Raw genomic sequence first — 16,447 nt, 5'->3', positions numbered from 1 at the left:
TCATATATAATAATAATTGAGTAAAAAAATAAAAATAAATATATAACGTAATAATTCTCACTATCATTTTAAATTTATAATTGTTCATAATATAAAAATATTATTATAAATAATTGGAAAAAATAAATTCTCTCTATAATTTCACAATTGGTCTCATAAACGAACACATATTATTGATATAATCATTAATGCCATCATCATCTGTTAACATGATTATAAATCATTTCAATTTATACTAGAAAGATTAGAAAGATCTATGATATTTTTTTCTTATGTCTAGAATAAATAAGAAAACAACAACAAAAAAATAAAAATAAAAATAATAATAATAAATTATCATAAAATAATTTATATCATAGTATATTATATTTTTAGTTACAATTAAAATTTGAATTAAATTAACCAATTATAAATAAAAATTAATATTGAAAAATAAAGTTACATTTTACAGTGATTTTAGTACTTCAGAATATTAAAATAATAATTGCACATTAAAAATAGTTATCTCTTATTTTTGCTACAAATAGAATTTAAATATAGAATTATATTTATGTATATCTCAAACTTTTATATATTATTTAAAAGGTTAAAAGTGAAATTATGTGAGTGAATTATATAAATTCAAAATATAAAATTCACCTAATTTATAATTTTTTACTAATTTCAATAAAATTACTTATTAAAATTATGAAAAATATTTATATATAATATATAATTTTAATTTTTTTTATAAAATGTGTCACGACCCAACCTATGGGTCGGACCGGCACTAGGACCTGGGCCAGCCTAAAGCCCCCGAGGCCCGTAGTAAGCCTTAACTATTCATTTACCCAACTCTAAGGCCCATTTGGGCCCAATTTCAAGAAAACAAACGGACAGAGTCCGGCCATAAAATGGACTTACCAACGAAGAGTTTTCGACTCACCCGACCTATAAACACAATATATAGTCAATTGGGGAGCTCAGCTCACCCTCCACATACTCATCAACATAATAATAAATGGGAGCTCAGCTCCCTCATCCAATCCATCAAACATGCATAGCATATTAAGTTTACAGGTCCAAAATAATAATTTAGGTTACAGACCCAAATCAAATAAACATTTCTAACACATGCGGAAATTCTAAGATTTAACAAGTTTATACAAACAGTAATAATTGACCTGCGAGGGAGAAAGCAGGTTAACCTCAAAAAATATCCTCCTGTGGCCTGTAAAAATTTTTGAACAGGAGTGAGCGTTCGACTCAGAGAGTAAAATATCAATTTTAACCATAATCTCTATAACTATCTAGAACTAATGCACCCTGTAGAGTGAAATGCAACATCAGCAATAAATTCACATCATAGCATCAAAAGGTAATTTGGAGCACTCACGCACCCTGTAGCATCAATCATAACATATGGGAGCTGATCCCCTATACAGCTCTCTTAAATCCAACCTGGTGCCAGCGAAGAACTAAAGCCGGACTTTCGCTTAATAAACCAAATCGAGGGTCCCAGCGAAGAACTCAAGCCGTTACTACCCCTCAAAGGATCGGGTCCCAGCGAAGAACTCAAGCCGTGACTACCCGTCCTATCCATAGTCCACACCACATCACACGCACGCCAACGCACGCACACTGCTCCAAATTACCACAACAACATCATGGCACTTTAACATTTATTAATGCATCATAAATCGTGCCTAGAGTTTAACTATATAAATATATGCATATAAGTGATGCATGGGCATGTTGAACATATAATAATATCGAAATTACAATTAAAATTAATATTTTACTCACAGACTTGACGATGGTCACTGAGGCGGCTGGGCGGAGGAAGAAGGCTGTCCCGGCTCACCTGACAATTACATTACAATTTTTAATATAAAAGACTCAATACAAACAAAGAAAAAGACCAATACGTCCTAAGTCGTGCCGAAAATCCGGCAGAATCTCCCCTATACCTAGGACCTACCCAACCTGCAAAATGGCTCAAAACACACTTCTATACTCACAATCCATATATCCACAGTTCAATCATATCACACAGCCCCTCCTGGGCCCATCAAATCAGTCATCCATCACAATATGTAAAATTTCAATTTAGTCCCTATAATTGACCATTTTTGCAAAAACTGCCCAAATAGGCTCTAAAAATTCTAAAACTTTGCCCCGCGGTCCTTAGCAATATTACTAGGCTATTGCAAAAAGAATCATAATTTTCTAAGCTACCACGAATATTTTATGGATTTTTAATCCTATTTAAGCACTAGAAAATTACGAAAAAGCAAGGTTCGGGTTTACCTTTGCCAATTTCGACTTGAGAACGCGCCGATGTCCGACAATGGGGGCTAGCCAAAACCTCGGTCCAATTCGAGACTTTTCCAGCAGTGCATGCGGCCCGAAATTTGCAGACCCGGTCAACTGTCGAATTTCCGCGAATTGAGGATACCTACACGAAGCCCATAACACGGGGGTTAGTACATAAATTTTTCAGAATTTTCTAAGCTCATTTAATGCTCGGAAAAACACTGCGAAGTTCCGTGGGACCCATCGAAAAACGGTGTTGGAAAAATTTGAAATTTATGTCGCTGCGAAGCTCTCGACGAGTGGAGCGCGCTGGTAGCCTCGGTTTTCTCGTGGGATTCACGGTTTTCGAGAAATCTAGCCCAAAAGTCGAAATGGGCTAAAATCTTCCCGAGCAAAAATCGGACAAACCGCTCGATGGATTTCGGCGTTCTTGGTGTCTATGGAAAGCTCTCGCCGAGTAGATGATTTTAGACACAAGACCCGGTCCAATTGGTGGCCGGATCGGCCGGATTTGGCCGGGGAAGCCGAAACGCCGCGCGCGCGAGGGAGGGAGATCGCGCGCGTTCCACTGCTCGGGCGCTACTGGCCGGGGTGGCGGAGGAGGTGGTGGCCGGCAGGAGGGGAGGAGAGAGAAAAGAGAGAGAAAAGGGAGAGGGAACGACGCGCGCGGGGAAGAAAAAGGGAAGAAGGAAAAGGCCGGTCCGATCCGGTCCGGTTCGATTCGGCCGGTTCGATTCAGAATACAAAATTTTGAATTTTTACTCTGCCTCGGGACCGAAAACGAGGTCCAAAAATTCCGAAAAAATTTCAGAAAACTCAGAAAAATACATAGACTCCAAATATATTTTTAGTTTTGCCACGTGGTCTTTAAATTAATTTTTAAAAATCATTAAAGTTTATATTTTCGGAAAATCGAACCCGATTTTTAAAATCTGAAAAATCTCAAAAAAATTCCTAAAATTTAAATAAAATTAAAATACCAAAAATACTCATAAAATTTAAAATTTTGGGGTGTTACAAAATGGAGTGAGATCAATTGAAAATATAAAAAAAATAAAAAATAAAAATAAGAAATAACTACCAATAAAAATATACTAATCATTGGCCACCCAAATAACTCATAAAAGAAAAAAGAAAAAGCAAGAGAGCGATAAAATATTTTAACTTTTATTGATAAATTTTATTTCAATAATATTGTACAATCATATAATAAACTATCAAATTTTGATTACAAATTTTAATAAAAAATTAATTATAAAAAAGGCTTTTCCTAAATTTTAAGATTATTGAATAATATTAATAGGTTATATTATTTTTTTATAATTTACCACAAAATGATTTTTTTATTAAAAATAAAATAAAATAAGAACATTTTGGCATGGGTGAATTTCAACTCATCAATGTTAACATGTGTGAGGAAAGGAAGGTTATGGATAAAGATGGAGGCGCCGATATCGTGTGAGCATGTCTAATTTCCATATAATAGTAAACCTAAGACACCACGCCACGTGCACACCGTCGGTAGGTTATTGCTGTCGCTGTCCACTGCAGTGACAGGCATGAGCTCTTTTTCTTGAGAAGGGCATCATACAATTACTATTTCCGTTTTTTTTTTTCCTCCTTGGTTCTGTTCATTACGTGTCCCTTTTAGGGATTTTACTTGTTTAAGCCACCAACCAAAAACGGTGCCGTGTAGAGGTTTTAGACCTTTTAAAAGTCAACACTTGGATAAGAGATTATGGAGAAAGAGGGGAAAGGCTTTGTGCACGTATTGAAACTTGAATTTTCTATAAGAAAATGTCAAGTTGGAATTCAATTTCCCTTTTCTTGCATGTTTGATTATCACTCGTAATCAAAATACCCATATAAGGAAGTTTTTTCAACGTGATTTTTTCATTTATAATACTTGAATTCGAGATTTTATTTAAAAAGAATCGAGTTCTTTTTACTCAATATAATTCCCGTTAATTTTTTTTTCTTTTACAATTATGGGCATAAAATTATGGAAAAAAATATTATTCATATTTTTAGTACATATAATTTTTTTTTAAAAAAAAATTACTTGTCATTTTTTAAAAATATTGCATGATAAATTATGATGAGTGAGATTCAAAGCTTAAAGAATTTGAGGAAAAAATAAAAATAAATATCTATTAAATGTTTTATTTTTTAGTATCAAAGAAGTTTTATGACAAAAGAATTAAAAAATTTAGAATTTTAAAATTTTATATATTAACAAAACTTTTTATATATATATAATTATTTATTCAGTTAATAAAATTAAATTAATAATTTCATTAAATTATTTTACCAATTGTCCCTCTTAATAAATTATGTGCATTGCTCAATAAATTCAGTGTACCATGACCATAAAGCTTTTATGTAAAGAGGACACAATTCTCATAAAACAAAAGATTAAAAAAAAATCTATAAATAGAAAGAAATCAAATAAAATACTCAACTTTGTTAAAAAAATAAACTAAAAAATGGCTTACCAACATCCTCAAATTATTTTTCTAATAGAAAAAAAAAATAGAAGAGAGAAAGTTCCTTATTAAAATTGGATATATTAGTAGTTGTTAATAATAAATTTTTAGTAATAAAATTAGTTACTAATGGTTGTACTTCTATACAATAATGTAAAATTTGACATATTTGTATGATTGTTTCAAACAAATATTATTAAACCTGGTTTGAAGGTTAGCTTGGCAAATGGATTTGAAGAATGGGATAGTGGTTCAATTAGTAAGTCGATTATTAAATTAGTATGTTATTAAAAATTAGTTAAATATATATATAAATTAATTAAATATAACACTTATTAATATAAATAAATAAAATTAATTAAATTTTAATTATTTAAAATAAAACTTTAATATTTGTTAAGTTATATTTATTAAATTTTAATAGTGTTTTTAAAATTTTATATATAAGTATTTAAGTAATATAATATATAAAAAATTCTATAAATATGTAATTCTTTTTTTAATATTTATGAAATATTAACTATACGATCAAAAATTAAATATATTAAAATAAAAAAATACATAACTATCAAGCTAATTCAATTGATTTTAATTTTAAATACTTTGAGGATTTAAAATTAAAATCAATTGAATTAGCTTGATAGTTATATATTTTTTCAATTGATTTTAATTTTAAATACTTTGAGGATTTAAATTTAATTTTCTATATCAACACATAAAAAAAAGATTATATTGAATAATTAAATCAATAGGATCAATCGAATCACGTTGTTTCACCTGTTCAATCATTAGGTCAATTAGATAATGTCGAATCACTTCGTTATTTACTTCAATTACAAGCTCAAATTGATTTGCCAGCTTACTAATTCAACCAACCAGTTTAAATTTTCAAACCACTTGTATGAATTAATATTGTAACAAAAACATATGTAGTAATTGAGCAGCTATGAGATAAGGTTAGGTAGGGATAAGATAATCTAAACTCATTCACATTTATTTTTAAAGCCACCTGGAATTATATATATATATATATATATATATATATATGACATGCTAAAAAACATTATCGTCACTCTAAAAATTTTATTACCTTTAAACTTTATGATAAATGATAATTATATATTTATAAAAGCTTCATTTATTTCACGAAAAATAATTTATATATAAAAAAAATCTTTTAAAATAATAATATCTATGAAAATATTTTTTGTTATTTTGTTGTAATATTAAATTAATAATATGTGTTTATTTTATGTATGTATAGGTGTGTTTATATTTTAATAAGATTATCAAAATTTAAAAAATAGAAAATGACTTGTATTTTTAAAATATAAAAGTCATTTTTCTTAAAAATGATTTAATTTTCTTTTTTACTGAAAAAATATTTTTTGTTGATCATTTTTTCTGAGTGTTTCAAATGTAAAAAAATACAAAAATAAAATAATTTTCAGAAAAATATTTTTTATGAAACGAACGAAACCTAATTAATAGAATATCTGCCAAAGAAATATTATATTTAAAATTATACTAGATTAATAATTTTAATATTTAAATATATCACTAATCTAATTAATCCCATACTCATTACAATTATTTGAATATTATATGAAGCCATTTAATTTTATATGTTTTAACTAATAATTTTTTATATATATTTTAATTAATAATTTATATTTTAAATTCGACAATTTTACAAAAATATCTAAATTTTATTGATTAATAATTAATAATTTATTTAATAAAAAATTATAAATATTATTATAAAATATATATTTTATATTTAATTAATAATTTATATAATTAGATATGGATGATAAATATCCAATATACATTGAGGAATGTGGTGAGACCCAAAAAAAACCTAGTTGCTCCTAAATTCTTTCCCTCCACTTTTTTCTTCTTTCCTTTATAAGGTTTTTGGGGTGGCCACCGATGAGTATTTTTATCAATAGTTACGTTTCCTTTTTTCTTTTTAATTTTTTTTGTGTTTTTTCTAATAATTTTTAAATTTGTATCATTTTGAAACAGATTTGTGTTTGGCCTCAAATTATTCTTATTTGTAACACCCTAAATTTTTAAATAATTATTTTATGTGTAATTATATGATTTTTTACTAGTTTGGCTGGCCTAGAAGAGACAATATGATATTGTTGTGATGTGGGCCTGAATCCATTGGATGTAAAAGTCTTGTTTGAGTTGCCTTGCAGGTTGGGTAGGTCCTAGGTACAGGAAAAATTCTGCCGGTTTTCTGATATAAATTTAGGATTTCTTTAACTCTTTAACTTTCTTTTTTTGTTTTAATATTAATAAATTCATGGATATAATTAATTGTTTAGGTGATTTGGGTTAACTCTTCTCCTCCGCCTAGTTGCCTCAGTAATCTCTGGTCAATCTATGAGTAAATATTGATTTTATTTATAATTTCAATATTATTATACATACAAGGTATGCTCATACATTCATTTATAATTATATGTATATAGCTATTATAGGCGCGCTTTGTGTTATATTATTATTTGATAAAATTGATGTGCGTGTCGTCTTAGGGTAATTTGGAGTTGTGTGCGTATGTCGGCATGTGTGAGGTGTGGTACTGGATATGGGTAGGACGGGCAAATTGGCTTGAGTTAGTCTTGCTTTGGGCCCGGTCCTTTTTGTGATAAGTCGGGGTGAGTACTACTTTGAGTTGATCTCATTGATCATCGCATTTGGATTATTTAGAGATAGTCTGGCTCGAGTTGATGGAATTAAGAGAGCTGTATAGGGGATCAGCTTCCATATATATATATATATTTGATTGATGTGACACACAGGTGTGTGAGTGCTTTAAATTATTCTTTATGTAAATATTGTTTGAATTTAGTTGAATATATTGGTATTTGTTGCATTTCATCCTTAGGGACGTATTAGTCTTAGGTAGTTATAGAAATTATATTTAAAATCAATATTTTACTCTATGAGTCGAACACTTACTCTTGTTCACCCTAGTTTTTTAGGTTACAGGAGAATCTCCTTCTTGTGATTAACCTGTTTCCTTCCTCGCAGTTCTCTTAGCAGCAATATTAGTATTTTATAGTATTAATTAAAAATCTAAAATTCTACATGTGCTAAAAGTATTTTATTTAGCTTAAAACTATAGTCATTTATTTATTTTGAAATTGTAAACCTATTATTTATGCGTGTGTGGATATATGAGATGGTTATGTATCTTGGATAAGGGAGCTAAGCTCCCATTTGATTAAATTGCTATGTTGAGGATTGTAGCTAAGCTCCCCAAATTGATATATTTTGTGATTACAGGTTGGGTGAGCTAAAAACTCCCCATTAGATAGTCTAATTTATGGCTGAACTCTGTCCATTTAATTCTTAAAATTGGACTACAGTGATGGGCCTTTAAGTTTGGACTTGGAATAGTTAGGCTTACTATGGGCTTTGGGGGCCTTATGCTGACCCAAGTTCTAGTGCCTGTCCGGCTCATAATTTGGGTCATGACAAAGTTGATATCAAAGTTTAGGCTTTAGATTCATGGGAAAGTGCGTACCTAGAGTTGTCACATATGGAGTATAGGATCCTGTTTCGTCTTCTTTTGTAATTCCTTGTTTCTAGATTTTGCATTATTCCTTGGGTAGTGTAAGAGTGCTTTAGTTTAGTGGTTCAATTTTTGTGGAGTACATGGTGATGTGGTTAAAGTTAGGAAACATGTTGAGGTTGGCCTTAGGAATACATACTCCAAAAAAATTTATGTTTTTATCATAATAGGGCTAAATGGTGTGCGCCTATCTAATGCAGGGCATGAGTACATAAAGGCAAGTTATGACAGTGTAGCTACCCTAAATAGGGGTAAAACTATCACTGCTAGCAGTCGTCAATGGATAGCCCAATCAGAGAAAGTTATGGTATCAGTGGGTTTGAGAGAGATAAAAGATTGGAAAACATGGTTTGTTGGGACATACCATAGTAACTATGCAATGTTCTCGATGTTTGTGTTGTAAGTTACAGATTACAGTACCAACATGGGATTATTGTGTAAAGTTGCATGATTCCCCATGGTGTTCCATGATGATGTATTTGCAGATGGCCTCTGTTTTAGTACAGTTACGCCAGAACAGAGTTTTATTTCTATAGGAAAGTTTGGAACTTCTAGTTAGGGGTTTAAAACTCTTGAGCTAGAATATCGAAAGTCACAGTTGGATGGTAACTAGAGTCAGTGACTCAGTTACCCTAGCATGAGCTAGAGTTACATCAAGAGTTGCTATAAGATTAGAGGTTTCAATATAGTTACAAAGTAAAGGTAGCATTCACAAAGTGAGACCATTTGGTCTCAGGTATGGGATCTTAGTTTTGTCATTACAGTGTACTTTTTGCCTAGAGTTTGATAAAGATAGTACTCTTTGCGTGATGGTGAAATGTAGAGTGCGATTCTACTTCTTAAAGTAGATTGAAGGTTACGAATAATGTTATAGCCTATGAAAAGATGTTTTAAAAAAGTTTGTAATATGATAAGAGAGCTAATAGCCTTACATAGTTGTGGTAATATAGTAGATATGGTACCTCTTTTACTGTTAGTTATGCTATAGAGTATAGTAATATCCTTCAAGAGAGACAGCAAATTGCTATCGGTGTTGGTGAGCTACCGAATGGCATCCCAGGTGGGACTATAATATGTGATAGAGAGTTGTTGGCTCAGGTGTACTAGAGGGGCACAAGTTTCACTGTAGGAAACATAAATGATCAAATCATAATGGACATAAAGTCTTTGAATTTAATGATGGGTTTGGGTACCTAGTATCTTAAGTTTTAATGAATTGAGTGGCAATGGGAAAACAATATCCTTGTAGATCTCCTCCTCGAGGTAGTAGAGGGTAGCCTGTAATCTAATAGACATGAACAAAGATTGCACGGTGAATGTGTGACTGCTAATCCCTGAGTTCTTTCTCAGCTTCTTACTGCTCAAGAAAAGAGTATACTCTAGGCAGATGAAAGGGTAAGGGCAGTAGGTCAGCAAAGATAAATCATAGGATATTAGTAGATAGAAAAAGTGTAAAAAGGAAGGTTAAAATAGTCGGTCCAAATGTAGCAGGAGAGATAACGTGAATGCCAGTGGAAGTACTAGCTAGAGTAGTCAAAAGACCAATTCTGAGTAACATCGAGGTATAGATGACTTGGTAGAGACAACAAAAAGATACAAGTTTCTGATATGACAGTCAAGTCAAGAAAGAGAATAGAGCTAAAAAGTAAAATGGTCAAAGTTTGGATTTGGGTAAGGTAAAAAGGAGTTGACTAAAAAACAAACTGAAAGGCTCAAATTATGATAAGATTAGGAAGAGTAGAGTCAAGATACAGAGAAGGCAAAATGTGATTCTAGGAAAGGTAAACGAGGTAAACAAAAAAGTAAGGATAGAGAGCTTACAAAAGGACAACATTCGGGAAAACCTTTGTCAAGATATGAAACCCTAGAAGTGCAGAACTCAGAGTAGGTCATAATTGATGTAGTGTTAGGAGCTTGAACCTAGAGCTTAGAATTGCAGGATTTGGATTAGACTTCATCTGTTTTCTATCCCCAAGGTAGAATAAGGGGCAATAAGATAAGAACCCTTTAGATTGTTGACAGTATGAGGAAAGTTAAGTATGCAACCAAAGCAGGTAGTAGCTATAGGGTATGTAGTGGTTGTAACACCCCTCACCCGACTACAGTGTAGCCGAGCAAGGCATGCTACAATCGGTGCCGGAGCACCTTAACTTATCTTACTTTATTTTTTTAATAATTTTGAATTCATTTAATTTAATATCAATTATTTTTCGATGGAGAAACCAGCAAAGTTTCCCCTATTTTATTATCGTTTGGCGTATTTCAATATTCACCTGTTTGAAATTCAACAATATTTTCAAAATAAAATCTTATCCATGCTAATCATAATTATCTCATCAATCATTCTCATAATTTTCTCATATTTCAAATCTCATCCATACATTTCAATTTGATAATCATTTCCATACATTTCCATTCATGCTCAATTCATATGTAAACATTCTCAAATTACATAAGCAAAATTTTCAAATTTTCTTAATTTACATAATTTACAAAATAATTACAAAATTTCATAATTTACATGATATATAAATTAATTACATATGAAAAAGCTAATTTATTAATTTACATCGCATTCCTATTAATTACCTGTTCATAATATACATTACAATACAATATCTAAGCATTTTATACAAAATATAAAATATAATCTATATGGGCCCTATCTACATGCATTACTGAGGAGGTGACAACCTTGAATACTTCAGACACTTCTGCAGATCAGAACTCCAAAATCTTTGTTTAATATTTTTATCTGGGCTTTACCTTCAGTACCTGCGCGAGGAAACAATTCCATCGCGCTAAGCATTACTGCTTAGTGGTGCAATAATATAACAAGGAAATAATATACAAATAAAGATAAAAACAAAATTCAGATAATTAAGATTTATTTATACTTTACATGCGGTTTCTAAAATTTAATACGTTTTATCCTAATTTAGTCTTCTTTGGAAGTGTTTATTTCGCCAATGTACAGTAATAATGTACAAAGAAAAATGATCTAAAAATAATAAATTTATGCTTATATTATTATATAAGTCACATTTGCAATATTTATTTATGTTATAATTCTCTTTTCTAATCTTTTAGCATTTTCTCAATACTTGCTAGGTTGTCTCAGATTATCTCATAGTAAGTAAATTTTAATATCGGCCCAGTTCATTTCGATTCTTTCTAACAAATAACTATTCTAATTTATTTTAGGTCATCTTACTCATTTATTTTATTTAATTTCTAATATTTTTAATTGCTAATATTCTTAACTTATTTCAATAAATTTCACTGCCCAAGTAACCTATGACAGACTGACTAAACTGGATAACGGGTCGTTGGCACTGGACATCGCGGTGCCTCGGGCCGTCATACCATGGGACGCAGAACGTCAACCATGTATGCAGTCAGTATGGCTAAAAAGCCATGATATCACATAATCGGGCATAAAAGCCATGAATACGGGCATAAAAGCCATGAATACGGGCATAAAGCCATGAATACAGGCATAAAGCTTTTCGCAGTACTGCTAAAACAATACCTTATTGGCATGCCAATCTATCCAATCTGACACACGTGTCTAGGCAATACAATGGCACATAATATCATCAAATATTAATATATTGTGTTTTATGACTTCATTATTTCATGATAAATTTCAATTATAATTCTTACATTCATTTGATCATTTATATGTTCACAATTCATATCAATTATCCTTTTATACCATTGTACTCAAAATACTTCTCCTTTCTACAATAATGAGAACTAATGTCTCATTCATACATTAATATGGTTTATTTATTCATTCATTATGTTATTCATATTGATCACAATTCTAAACAATGGTTCACATGTACCATTGTATTCAAAACATTTTTCCTTTCTCATTTATACATTCAAGAATCTACTTATGTAATTACAAATTTTATATTTCAAGTTGAGTTACTAATATTTAATAAATTCCATTTGTGATGAGCATATAAGCCCTAACTATCTATTCATATCAATTAGGTGACTTATTTTTCATGTTTCAAGTAATCTATGAACATTTCATGGATTTCAAATTTATGGCCTTAATTTCTTTTTAACAATTTTGACTAGGATGCATGTCCACATTTGTCATACAATTCTAAGCATTTAAGCTTGGAATTGGTTCTAGGTCTTCATCTTAATTTACTAATAATTTTGATTACTATTCACCTTACTAGTCAACCAAAATGTTGACTTTTTCATACTTAATGGATATATTAATTCTAATTACACCAAGATCCCACATTTTGAGTTTTACATTTGCTAGTATTAATTGCCAATTGCAATTTAAAGTCCCCTAGATGCATTTCTAAATTTTTAGTTTTTATTATCTAAGTTTACTGTTCCATTGGACAATTTTAGAGTGGAAACTGGGCTAACCTTTCTCCATCAAAGTTGTTTCTTATTGTGTCTTCTTTAATTCCCTTTTTGAATCACTCCATTTGGAGTTTTGTAGCTCAAGTTATGGTCATTTTACCATAACTGGCCGGATTGAAATTTTTCTAGACTGACCATATCTACAGTGCAGTGAACAGTAACTTCAACTCACTTGTTGGATAGGTTCTGGTCATAATTTGGGTTAGATTTCTTCATGAAAGTTGTTGGTCTATATCTCAGCTTATTGTGGGTAAAATTTCAGGTCAATTGGACTATTCTACACTGAGTTATGGCAAATGACCAAACACTGTTCATTTGGTCATTTTGCAGAAATAGACTGCAGGTCACCCGGATTGGGGCAAGCTTTTGGTCCACTTGGTTTGGTCTTATGGGCATGGTTTCTTCACCAAAGTTGTGCCATTATGTGTCTAGTTTCATGTATAATTTTCCAAACACCAATTGAACCTCTACAATTCAAATTATAGCTGCCCAAACCTGCTGGACTCATGTTTAATTCTGCAGGTCACCTAGGGCAGCCACACTAAACCTAAATCCCATCACTAAACACACTTCATTTCTTGTTTACCAATAACCAAATGGTCACTAATTGACCATTAAAACTCACTTTCATCATTACATGATCAAAGTCTCAATTTCATGCTCAAACCCTAACTCAAATTTCCAATTCATGGCATACACACACCAAACTCATACCAAATCACTGTATCCATCATCTATACTCATCAATAACATAATTAAGCCACTTAATTTCATCAAAAACCAACAATCCTTAAACTTTCTCATGGCTGCCAAATTTAGAGATTTCATTTACTCAAGTTTTTCTTTTAATTTTACACAATTTCTACTTGATTTAGCATGCTTACAAGATTAAAGAAAAAAAAGAAATTGTTTAGGGCACTAACCTCTTGTAGCTCAAATCCAAGCCAACCAAGACTTTAATTTTTCTTTACTTTCTTACTCTTTCTTGGCTGCCAAATACTTCTCCTTGGTGTGGGTATAATTTTTAGTGAAGGGAGGATAAGGTTTTAAGGTGAATTGAAGTGGGAAATGAAGCTTAAGGGAGCTTTAATGGTGGAACCTCTTCTCTCTCTCTCTCTCAGCGTTTTTGGCTGTCCAAAGGTTGAAGATGCAGATTGGTTTTTCAATTTTTTGGTCTCTTTTATCTCTTTTAATGAGTTTAACAAATTGTGATTGGTGGAGGAAATTTAAATGACATCATATGATGTCATAATTAACATTTTCTTTCATTTTCTTTTCTTCTCTTCCCTACTCATTTTCAATTTAATTTTTAGAAATATTTATTCATATTTTATATCATAATAATTATTTGCTTAACTGGACAAGTCGGCCAAAAATCATCTCTAAAGACGAAATGACCAAAATGCCCTCCATTTGGCTTAACGGGCTAAAATTGTCTGTACCGATCGAAAATTTTTTCTAAACTTTTCTTGGCATTCTAATGCCATAGAAACCTCAATGACTCTTCTCTGGAGTCCTAAAAATTATTTTATGAATTTTCCCCCAGGTCTAGGGCTTTTAGTTGCGAGAACCGCAACTTCCTACTAGGTATCGCTTGGGCACCGGCTCATTTAACTTAGTTGTATTTTATTTCTAAAATTTTTCCTAAATTTTTCTTATTAATATTTGAGTTAATTATGGTTCCTCACTTTAGTTTAAATATTTTTTCGGACGTTCTAGTTGTCCAGACCGACACCGGTCACCAGAACAGTAGAATGTACGGAATTGCTACAGTGAGGGTGTTACAGTGGTAGCTTAAACTGTCCTATTAGGCAGAGAAAAAAAAATCTAGTAGGTAGTAAGTTGAATAAAAGTCAACTTGGATTCAATTATGCTTAATGAGAAAAGAATAAGAGATAATGACACATAGGCTTTAGGTTAGACTATTGAGATAATGAGAAGGTAGTTAAAGATTTTTTATGAATGTTAGGCGAATTTCTTTAGTGTGATTAATAGAGTCACTTTGCAGTAAAGTAATAGCAACAGAACAATAGTAGGGGTAAAACGGGAAGTAACGGATATAGGTGGTTATAAGTCACTAGGAAGTTTAAGGATCAAAATAATGGTTATACGTAAGGGTAGAGTTAGTACTAGAAGAATCTATTAGTGAGAGATGTCTTTCAGAATATAATAAAAGTCAGGGGCACAATACGAATAACAGTAGGTATGATTGAAGTTAGCTTTGGAAGAATCTGTTAATAAGAGGTATCTTCCAAAATACAGCAGAAGGCAAGAAACAAGATAAAGATAGTATATTAGGATTGGACAATGGTACAAAAGAGGGTTGGTGAGGTTGATATCTTATAGGCAGAGCATAACTTTTGCAAGGAGATGATAAAATTTAAAGAAAAAAAACCAAGAGACATGGGTTAAACTTTATTACATTAAATCACTGTAAGGGGATATTTCTCCTTCTTTTCGAGTTTAGCTCGTGCTTTTGGCTTTAGAGGGTTATGTAAGGAACGGAGACTGGGTCGAGGTAACCTAATTATTTGAGAGTTTAGTAGGCACCAGTCCATACACAATCTCCTAATTTAAGAATGACGGTAAGTGCATGCCTAATGTCAAGGATGGATGGACGATTAGGGTAATGACAGGAGTTAGATCAAGTTAGTTACTAGGGCTTGTAGCCCTTCTGAACTATAAGCTGGAGGGAGTGCTATCTGTGGGTGAGATTCGATGGATGAAACTTTTGCTAATGGGTAGATTCGAGGCTGAAGTCTTAAAAGCTGTAAGCAATAGATGTGGCTACATCAATCAAGAAGAATAAATACATAAATTATTTTGTTTGAGATTATTGTACAACACACATTTCTCACTGTTATGATAGTTTAGGTGGAACTTATAGGTTCAAAGATACCTATCTAACCATGAAGGGCAATTCCTTGCAAAGGATAGTAGAGGACGATAATGTTTTGATGGTCATGTTAGAAAGGAGGAACAAGAAGAATCATTCATGATGAACAACCTATGTTTTATAAAATAAGTAGTAGGTTAGTACTATAATATGATAGTACTAAAAGATACCTATCTAACCATGAAGGGCAATTCCTTGCAAAGGATAGTAGAGGACGATAATGTTTTGATGGTCATGTTAGAAAGGAGGAACAAGAAGAATCATTCATGATGAACAGCCTATGTTTTATAAAATAAGTAGTAGGTTAGTACTATAATATGATACTATATGGTGGATGTACTAGTGAAAACCAATCGCAGAGTTAAGATTAAGAAATAATAAAAAGGTATATTTTTATATTCCTAGAGTGGAAGAGTTTAGCTTTGATGGTGATAGAAGTATAGCTCCATATAACTGTAACACCCCTATATTCGGTAGTGCGTTCTACTGTTCTTGTAACGCCCTCACTTTAGGTAGTCCGTGCATCCTACTGTTCCGACGACTAATTTTCTGTTCGGACAGTCTGAATATCTGGAACTACACTCAAACTAGAGTGAGGAAACATAAATTGACTGAATATAGACTAAGAAAAATTAAAGAAAAGTAAAAGAAATGAAGTACGACTCGGTTAAGCAATGAGTCACACGATGGGTAACTGGGATTAGGAAGTGACTGCGATTCTTGCGACCCTAGACACATGAGAACCCTAGGAAATAATTTTTGAGACCTAATTAGAGGTTT

This window comes from Hevea brasiliensis, unplaced genomic scaffold (genome assembly GCF_030052815.1).
Source record: "Hevea brasiliensis isolate MT/VB/25A 57/8 unplaced genomic scaffold, ASM3005281v1 Scaf16, whole genome shotgun sequence".
Taxonomy (NCBI): Eukaryota; Viridiplantae; Streptophyta; class Magnoliopsida; order Malpighiales; family Euphorbiaceae; genus Hevea; species Hevea brasiliensis.
The sequence above is the reverse complement of the archived record's forward strand: the minus strand, read 5'-3'. Positions refer to the sequence as shown.